Raw genomic sequence first — 10,174 nt, 5'->3', positions numbered from 1 at the left:
ACAGCAAACTTAGGATGATAACTGGAAATTCAGTCTTGGCAGATGTAATTAGGTAAATGAAACCAACCCCAGTCTGGTGTCGTTACAAGAGAAGGGAAATTTGAACACAGACACAGAGGGAAGGTGGTCACGTGAAAACGAAGTGAAGCTTCCAGAAATCAAGGAACATTCCTAGTCAGCAGCCACCCCGAGGAGCTGGCAGGGGCAGGAATGCTCCTCCTCCCCTAGAACCTTCGGGGAGCAGGTGGGCCTGCCGACACCTTGAGGTCCGGCTTCTGGCTCCAGGATGTGAAATGATTAATGTCTGCTGTCCCCACCCCCGAGCCTGTGGCGCTCGGTCAGGACAGCCTGGGCCACCAAGGGCCTCAGCTGTGATGGAGCACCTTGCCCACCCCTCATGGGATGGCTTGCCGGCGAAGCAGAAGAGGGGTACCCAGAGGCCCCAGGAGTCACGGGAGCTGGCATCTTGGCCCTGCTCCCTGACAGCCGGGGGGCCCCTGGGGGTTCACACACATGCCCCCACCTTTCTCCCCACATTCATCTCCTGGGTCTATCACACAGTGTAGCGCCATCTCCTAGGCTGGCACTGAGCATTGAACAAACCTACCCATCCCTGGTGCCCGGGGCTGTGCCCAGTGCTCGGAGCTGTGCCCTGGTGCACAAGGAGCATCCCCGGGGACCACCCGCCTGTCCCACGGGGCCACGAGCAGGGTTGTGCTTTCGGTGGAGCCGCCGCCCCTCTGGGCTCCAAGACCCCAGGCACAGCATCTTCTTTCAGCGGCCGAGGGAGCCAAATGTCCTGTTTGTTCTCACAGCGCCGCCTCTGTAATCACCTCAAATTCCAAAGTCAAGAGCCCTAATTTCTTCATTTATGTGAGGAAGGGAAAAGTTAGGTCGGGATGAAAAGGTTGAGTTGCAAAGATTAAACGTGCTCCTGTCATTTTCTAGGTCAGAGGGGTTTCACTTAGTAACTTGTCAAACAGAAATGCCTCTGGAATTGTATCTGGGAAAAATATAACTATAAAAGGATCAACCAGCCTCATGGCAGGCCCCTGGGTGATTGCTCAGCAGCTCCTGAATCAAGACAAGGGTATATTTTCCTGTGTGTGTGCAGGTAGACGCACAAATGCATGCGCACACAAACACACACACACACACACACACACACGCACACACACACACAGACCCTGTTCCCTCAGTTCCATCATTCAGGTCTTGCCCGGGCTGAGTCATCACAACACAACACTGTCCAAAAAGGTGGGAACGAAGGCATTTCTTCCCAAGGTCGCTGATTCTGTCTGAGAGAGTCAGCCAGGGCAGGTCCCCTCAAGGAAGAGGTGACATGGGGCAGGTCTTAGAGATTCAGTAGAGCTTTGCAGATGCACAAGGCAAAAAGCTCCCATCACAGAGGAAGGCCACAGGCCCCCTGTGAGGCTGACGTGAATCTCCTCCCAGCCCCAGCGGCAGCTGGGGACAGGGGGGGAGGGGGGGACGGGCCAGTCTCATGACCAGTCCTCATAGCCACGGCCACCAGCCAATGCTGGATGGACCTTCTCGTCTCTTTGTGAGTCCCTCCAGTTACCACCCTCGGCAACACTGGAACTGCAGGCCAGCCTCCCTGGGGCTGGCAAGAGCTGGGGGAAAGCTCTGAGAGCGCCCACCCCCCCACCCTGCAGTCCACCCCCACCCCATCCCCCGAGGCCTTAATGCCGTGGCCGCACCTGAGCCGGCAGGAGCAGCCCAGCATGCGGGCCACTGTTCACCTTCCAAAGCCACCCTGGCTGTACCTGGTCCCCCTGCCCTGCCCTGCTGGGCCACAGGGGCCTCTGTGACATCCAGGAGGAGATGCCCCTTCCTCTGGGCAGATACAGCCACCACAGGGTGGCCCTCGGCCAGGCTCCTCATGTGGAGAACATTCTGTGCAGCCGCCAACCCCTAAGGAGCCCATCATACTCCCAGACAGGCACACGTGACGGGAGGGACACAGTTGGTCCAAAAGAGCAGGGGGTCTGCCCTGGGGGTGGTGGTGGGGCAGTCAGGGTCACCCTACCAGGATGGGACAGTCCAAAGTAGCCAGAGAAGCCCCGTGGCACCAAAGCCACTGAGTGGGGCCACGGAGAAGCATGAGGACAGACGGCGAGGCAGAGAGATGCTCGGGGAAGAGACGACAGCCCCCACTCCAGCCAGGGCCGACCCCAGCACTGGCCAGGTGTGGCTTCAGCCTCAGGCCAAGGAGCAAGGGAGATGGGATGGCAAGGTTCCCGCTGGCACAGGAGGTGATGGCACAGCCTCCTGCAGCTGTCGCTCCCCCCATCACCCACCAAACCCCCACCCGATAGCCACGCATCAACCACCCTACGCCCACCCATCATCCCACCCAACGTCCACCCAACAGCCACCCAACCCCCCCTCCCCAGCTCCCAGGACACCATGACTCCTCCTCCTGGAACCAAGAGGTGAAAGGGCATATCCAAAGTCCACCCAGGCACACTGACCACAGGGCACGGTCAGACGGCTGTGCCCGCAGAGGACAGATTCTTCCTCGGGCGCGCCCCCTTTACCCCAGGATCTCTGGTCTGTGAAGGGATGCTCCCTTCTCCCCCAGGCTCCAGGGAAGCTGGGGTCCAAGCCGAGCTGTTGGAAACACACTTTCCCTGACCCCGGAGGCTGGTTAGGGTTAGGGCGGTGCTCAGGGCTCAGGACAAGGCAGGGCAGAAAGCAGAGTAAAAAAAAGGCTTTACAGCCCTGCCTCCTGACTCCGATGCGGCCGGTGGGCTGAGTGTGGTCTGAAACTCCCCATCCAGCCGAGGCTGGGCCAGAGCCAGGCTTTGCGGGGCTGAGGGGTTCCTGCCAAGCTGCACGGGGTGGGGGAGCAGCCCCCGAGGAATGTTCTGGAAGCCACACTGCACCTTCTGTCATTCCTTCCTTCTCTCCCTCAAGAACGTCTGTTGAGCACCCACGGCGCTGGGGTGAGGCTGAAGAGGCAGATTCAGCATTAAGTGCCCACGATGCCCCCAACAGCCCAACCGCACCCTCCCCTGCCCACTGGGCGCCCGCAGAGAAGACCCCAGACAAAACCCTCCTAGGGCAGGGATGAGGCTCAGTGCCTGCTTCTCGCCGCAGTCCAGCTGCACCATCCCTCACTCATCAGGGGGCTCGGCTGGTTTGTACCTGCTTCCTCCTGGCGTTTGGAAATCCCGTCTCCATCAGGCCGTGGCGCCCACATGACCAGCCCCCAGCAAGAGCCCTGGGCGCTGAGACCACTGAGCGACCCAATGGACAGCACTTCACACGCGCAGACGCAGCGTCTCTGGGGAGGATTTAAGTCCTCGCCCCGCCCGCCCCGGGGGCTCCCCTGCGGTCAAGGGAGGGGCTTCCCGAAGCTCAGGCTCGGCTCCTTCCAGACTTCACCCCAGTGCCTCTTCCTTCGATGGTTTTGCTCCGGATCTTTTTGTTGGAACGAATCTTAGCCACAGGAACTATCACATGCTAAATCCTGGAAGTCCTCCTGGCAAACCCCTGAGAAGGTGGCCTTGTGGAGCCCAACCCAAGCCCCTGCAGTTTTCAGACTGTCCCCCGGGGGTCGAAGCTCCACCCTCTGCCTGGCTCGGCTCCGCTCCAGCTTGGGACCCCGCCCCCCAGGGGGTCCCAAGTGACCGTTAACAGAGAAGATGCACACAGGAGCCAGCTCTGCCGCGGCCCCCTGCCGAGCCAGGGGCATCAACCCAGAGGAAGCGCGTAAGTAAGATGGTAAATCAGGTGGTTAGAGGAGGAGCGTGCTGGCTTCATGCTCAGGTGTGTGCCTGCAGAAACCAGCACCAGACTCTTAGACGACCCCACGTCTAAAAGTGCTTTGGAGTTCCCTGGTGGCCTAGTGGGTTAAGGACCTGGGGTTGTCCCTGCTGTGGCACGGGTTGTGAGTGCACACACACACACAAAGCAACTTAAAGCACTTGTAAGAGCAGGTCTCCACAGGAGGGTGATTCACTTCTTGAACCATCTCCTGAGACCTCCACGTGGTGCCCAGAGGCAGCGCCTCTCCTCTTCGGCGCAGCTGAAGCTTAGGGCTGGCCTCCCAAGACTCTCGTGGGAGTCTTTGCCTTCTCTGATTTTAGTCTGGTTTTAGTTTGTTTGTTTGTTTGTTTGTTTGTGTTTTTAAGAGCTGCATCCGTGGCATATGGAGGTTCCCAGACTAGGGGTGTAATTGGAGCTATAGCTGCCGGCCTACACCACAGCCATAGCAACGCAGGATCCGAGCTGCCTCTGCAACCTACACCACAGCTCATGGCAACGCTGGATCCCCAACCCGCTGAGAGAGGCCAGGGATCAAACCCACATCCATCCCGCAGGAGAGACCCCAGGCTAGAGCCTCCTCGCAGACCCGAGCTCCAGAACCGTTCCTGCCAAAACCACGGCCTCCGGCTCCAGACATCAAGACCCACATGCCCAGATTCTGTCCAATTTAACCGCCTGTGATTCTGTGGGTGGGAAGTGACGATGGGCTTCGGGCCTGATGGGGTCCCGGAGCTCCCGTCCTTGGGTGGAGACGAGGCTCTCACTCACGAGGTCCCATCATTAGGGCCTCGAACAGCAATCGCGCAGGTCAGGAAAGGGGACCTTGTCTCATCATTTCCACAGCTTCTCTAGTTTTTATCCCACATCGGGTGTAGATTTTTATAATTAAAGCTGAATAAACAGAAGGGTAACAGGTGAACATTTATGAAGCTGTGACCACAAAACTTACCGTCCTCAAGGGCAGGGATTCCCACTATTAGTGATAAGTTGCGTGGATCTCGAGTCCACAGAAACTATTGTTTTACTGTATTTTTGTACATTTGGGTAAACTGGAAGGAATCTGAGACGTTGATATGAAGCATGACAAAGAAGTTACCCCTTTTTGATATCATTATAATTTTACAATGAAACACAATGTATGGAGATAAGGGTGAATTTGTATAAAATTTCCAAATAAAACCTTGTACTATGTTTGTAATAGGAAGCTTGAGCAGATTTCTTTGGCCCTAGTTTTTTGGGGGTGTTTTGTTTTGTTTTTTGTCTTTTTAGGGCCAAACTTGAGGCATATGGAAGTTCCCGGGCTGGGGGTTGAATCAGAGCTGCAGCTGCCGGTCTACACCAAAGCCACCGCCATGGGGGATCTGAGCCGCATCTGCAACCTACACCACGGTTCACAGCAACACTGGATCCTTAACCCACTGAGCGCGGCCAGGATCAAAGCCGTGTCCTCATGTATCTCAGTCCTGTTTGTTATGGCTGAGCCACAACAGGAACTCTGGGGCCTAAGCTTTTGATATCACGTCGTGTGCCTGAAAGGGCCGATCCCTGATCAAGACTTTTTAGGGACAGTGTCTTTCAATTCTTCTTGATCGCCACGCATGAGATCCCGTGTTGACATGATAGGGTGGCAGAGCCTGGGGGCGTGTCCCACCACCTTTTCGACAGCAACCGCGCCTGTGCTGATTGGCAGGTGCACGCTCGTGCGTATGGAATGGACGGTCAGCGGGGCCCTGCTGTGCAGCCCAGGGAGCTCTCCCCAGTACGCTGTGAAAATCCACGTGGGAGAAGAATCAGCAAGAAGGGATGTGTGGACACGTATAATCGAATCACTTTGTCGTACAGCAGAAAGGACCACAACCTTGTCAGCCAACTCTATGTCAATGAAACTTTTCCAACGGAAAAAAGAAGTTGTTGCAATTGGGAAAAAAGTACGTAAAAATCCTCTTTCTCTTCACTGAGGAACATAATGAAGGTTTCTCATTTGTCTGACCTCGGAATCCAGAAGACTGGCCCCAAGGGAGGACCGGCGCGACAGTGACCCTGCTGTCCACCCAGGCGCCTGCCCGGTGAGGACCTTCCCAAAGCTGGTTTCAAGACGCATCTCCCGCAGGGACGGAAGTGGGCTGGGAGCTGCCAGGATCTGGGACACCCCGGGGCCCCTCCCGCCTCCTCCCAGCTGGAGCCCTGGGGCTGCCGCGTGTGCAGCCCACCTTGGGTTCAGGAAGGGTGACGTGGATGTGGAGGCCAGCATCACCCGGGCTCGCTGCCAGTCACACAGACCCACTCCGCCCTTTGTCGGCCAAGGAGACAGGTGCCAGTCCGCTCACGGTGGCCCTTGGGTCACAGGTGGGGGCCTTCAACCTCGGTTGACTCAGACAAGGGGTCAGGCCGTACTTACTGTCTCCACGTAAGGGGTAACTCCTTCTCTCTCTCTCTCTCACCTAGGTCCCCCTCCCAAGTGCCGGGCACCCCCAAGAGCCTGGGGGCTGCTCCACCTGTGTTTTGAAGTGGGGAGGGAGGAATGGGCCAGGGGCGCAAGGGAGGCTGGGAGGCCCCCCACCCCAGAGCAAGGAGAAGCTGGATTTCTGTGAAGGAAGATTGCTTTCAGAGTTGTTCCATTCAAACTGTCAGATATACCAAAGCAAAAACAAAAAACCTGAATTCTGGGATGAGCTGTGTTTCTGGGAAAAAGAAGAACTCTCCAGAATCATTCTGGTGGACCTGAGAGGGCTGTGTCTGCTGGGGAGGGGAGGGCACCTGGGAGGCCCGGGCCTGTGGGGGTCGCCCTGCCTGCAGGGAGAGGGCCTCCAACGCCCCCTGAGGACTTTAAGCGGGGGATGCCGCTCGGTCCTGGAAGAGCAGAGAGAATAGAAGTATTTTCTCCACAAGCTCAGGCCCCGAGAGCCCATTTGAAGAGTGTCTCGTCACTGCTCTTCTCAGAATGTGGCCATAAAGCCAACAGCCACAGGTACCAGCCCCCAGCATCCTCGGCTGGCAGGCTGCAGGCCACCACCAGCAGCTCCAAGGGGCTGACTGACCCATCCCATCCCCAAGGTCCCCCACACTGCCCTAGGTCCCCCTGGAGTCACACCATGCCCAGGACCAGGTCCCATCTCCCACCTCCCACCCACTCTTCTCCCGCCGCTCTGCTCCTGTGCCTTGCACGCTGTTTCCACTCCCAACCCTTCCCTGAGGTCCAGCAGCTACTCTGCAGCTGCCCTCCCCCATCCGGAGCACATCACGGGGAACCTGGTGACAGCAGAGCCACCAACCCTCTGCCCAGGCCCAGACGCAGCTTTAGGTCTGTGCAGACAGTGGAAGGCTGGTTTCAGCAATCTGGATCTGATGGGCACCCCTGGGGTGGCAGGAGTGGCCCCAGACCTGCCCTGAGGATCCCCTCCCCTCACTGCCACTGCCACTGCTGGGGTGTCACAGGTTTTTCTTGTTTTCAATAAAAGAAAAGCCCACAGCCTCGTTTCCCCGTACTTTTCAAAACCTGGGCACCAGGTTTCCTTTCAAACCTTTGCTGAGTTCACAGCTCACCTCCGGGGGCCACCCTCCCCTGAGGACCTCGGGAGGGAGGAGGGAGCCACGGGCATGCAGGGCGGGTCTGTGGCGGGGCACCAGCGCCCCCTCCCCGACCCGCTGCGGGGCTCGTGCAGCCAGGACTTGCCAGGGCTGCCAAGAAGCCATCAGCCGAGAGGGGATAGGGTGTGGGGTGTGGACGGCGATGCCCACCCAGACCCCGGGTCCGTCCTCGCACAGAGGACACTTCATCGGACAGGCGAGGACCTGGGAGGGAGCCACTCCACCCAGGAACTTGGAAATGGGATGGGAGGGGAGGGGATGGGATGAGAAGAGAGGGGGGGTGGGGGGGCGGTGGAGGGGGTGGGATGAAGAAAATGAAACAAAGCAACAAACCATGGGCAATTACCCAGCTTCACTGGGCTCCAGCCTTCCCCGCGCTGCCAGCTGGCAGGCACGCTGGCAGAGAACCAAGCAAACCCTCCAGGAGGGCAACGCTGCTTCGGATGTGTTTCAGAGACAAGGAGGACTTGGGCAGGAGGACTTGGGCTCAGCGGGTTAAAAACCTGACCTAGTCTCTGAGGATGCAGGTTTGATCCTGGGCGGCACTCCGTGGGTTAAGGAGCCTGCCGTGGCTGCAAGCTGTGGTGTAGGTGGCTCAGATCCAGCGTTGTCATGGCTGTGGTGTAGACCAGTGGCTGTGGTAGAGGCCGGCAGCTGTAGCACCAATTCGAGCCCTAGCCTGGGAACTTCCATAAGCCATGGGTGTGCCTCTAAAAAAGAAAATACAAACATAAAAGGAGGACTTGATATTCTTTTAAATTCTGACATAGTCTGCATTCCAATTTTCCTACAAACTTAACCTGAAATTTTCCTATTTCCTGCTGTACTTTTCCACATACAAACTTTTTTATTCACTGAAGCATTGCTGCCTATCTGCTCCTGGCTGCACCCTGCAACAGCAGAGGCAGGGGAGCGCACGCACCAACCCAGGAGCCGTGAGACTTCAGCAAGCAATTTCAGGGTGTCCTGCGTGGCCCTGGGCCCGAGAGGGACACACACACACACACACACCCCTCTCACAAAGCTCACCTTCTACTGAACAGAGAAGATAAATTTGGAAAAGTCGGAAGAGCCCGGGTAGCTCAGTTGGTAGAGCATCAGACTTTTAATCTGAGGGTCCAGGGTTCAAGTCCCTGTTCGGGCGAAGTAGAGGTTTGGTGTGACCAATTCATTTGAGTAATAAAAATAAAATAATAAATTTTTAAAAAGGTCAAATAACAGCACAAAAGGAATACAACCTTTTTCAGCCTGATAGAGTGAATGTCAGGAAGCTGGGCGCTTGAGCGGTGACGATTCCACACCCAGCACAGAGGAGACACAGGCCATCGCTCCGACCCCCCGGGAGCCTCCCAGGGGAGGAAGGGCTCCCTGGACGTGGAGAAGGGGCTGGTCCTGCCTGGAATGGGTGGAGAGAGGTGGCCAGGGTCACCCCCAACGACAGCCGACACGCTCCCTGTGCCCGAGGAGGAGCCGGGATGCACAGGTGGAGACCCGGGGTGTCAGGACTCCCCACACTCAGGCAGGACCAGACCTGCCCTGGTCGTCTTTTTTTAATCTTTTTTATTACTGTCGATTTACAATGTTCTGTCAATTTCTGCTGTACAGCTGAGCGACCCAGTTATACATACAGATATACATACTTTTTTCATATTATCTTCCATCACGTTCTATCACAAGCGATTGGATAGAGTTTCCTATGCATACAGCAGGACCTCATTGCTTCTCCATTCTAAACGTAACAGTTTGCATCTACTAACCCCAGACTCCCCATCCATCCCACTCCCTCCCTCTCCCCCTTGGCAACCCCAAGTCTGTTCTCTATATCCATGAGTTTGTTTCTGTTCTGTAGGTAGGTTCATTTGTGCCGTATTTTAGACTCCACATAGAAGTGATAGCATATGGTATTTGTTTTTCTCTTCCTCAGTTCACTCATTATGAGAATCTCTAGTTCCATCCACACTGCTGCAAATGGCATTACTTTGTTCTTTTTATGGCTGAGTAGTATTCCATTGTGTATATGCATCACATCTTAATCCATTCCTCTGTCGATGGGCATTTAAGTTATTCCCATGTCTTTGCTATTGTGAATAGTGCTGCAATGAACATAGGGGTACATGTATCTTTTTGGCTTCTTTTGTTTTGTTTTGCCTTTCCAGGGCCGTACCCGTGGCACACGGAGGTCCCACGCTAGGGGTCGAATCAGAGCTGTAGCTGCCAGCCTGCACCAGAGCCACAGCCAGATCTGAGCTGCATCTGGGACCTACACCACAGCTCACGGCAACAGCGGATCCTTTAACCCATTGAGTGAGGCCAGGGATCGAACCTGTGTCCTCATGGATACTAGTCAGATTCGTTTCTGCTGAGCCATGACGGGAACTCCTGTGGGTGCAATTTTACAAGTATTGTATTTTTATATTCCTTTTCTAATATCGCATTGTTAGTATGCAGAAATGCAGCTGATTTCTGAATGCTAATCTTTATCCTGCTACTTTGCTGAATTCATTGATCAGTTGGCGTAGTTTTTGTGTGGAGTCCTTGGGGTTTTCTATGTATAGATGGTATCATGTCATCTGTATATAGTGACAATTTTTCCTCTTCTCTTCCATTTTGGATACCTTTTATTTCTTTTGTCTGATTGCTGTAGCTAGGATTTCCAATACTATGTTGAATAAAAGTGGGGAGAGTGGGCATCCTTGTCTTGTTCTAGATTTTAGTGAGAAGGCTTTCAGCTTTTCTCTGTTGAGTATTGTATTTGCTATGGGTTTGTCATAAAGAGCTTTTATTATGTTAG

The 10,174-nt window shown here is 55.5% G+C and overlaps 1 non-coding gene across 1 annotated transcript; it reads left to right on the top strand.

Annotated features, from left to right (window-relative positions):
* Positions 1–8,454: 8,454 nt before the first annotated feature.
* On the top strand, positions 8,455–8,527 carry TRNAK-UUU (transfer RNA lysine (anticodon UUU)). The gene has a single exon. It is a non-coding gene; the product is annotated as a tRNA-Lys (tRNA).
* Positions 8,528–10,174: the final 1,647 nt, after the last annotated feature.

Source organism: Phacochoerus africanus, chromosome 1 (genome assembly GCF_016906955.1).
Source record: "Phacochoerus africanus isolate WHEZ1 chromosome 1, ROS_Pafr_v1, whole genome shotgun sequence".
Taxonomy (NCBI): Eukaryota; Metazoa; Chordata; class Mammalia; order Artiodactyla; family Suidae; genus Phacochoerus; species Phacochoerus africanus.
The sequence above is the reverse complement of the archived record's forward strand: the minus strand, read 5'-3'. Positions and strand labels throughout refer to the sequence as shown.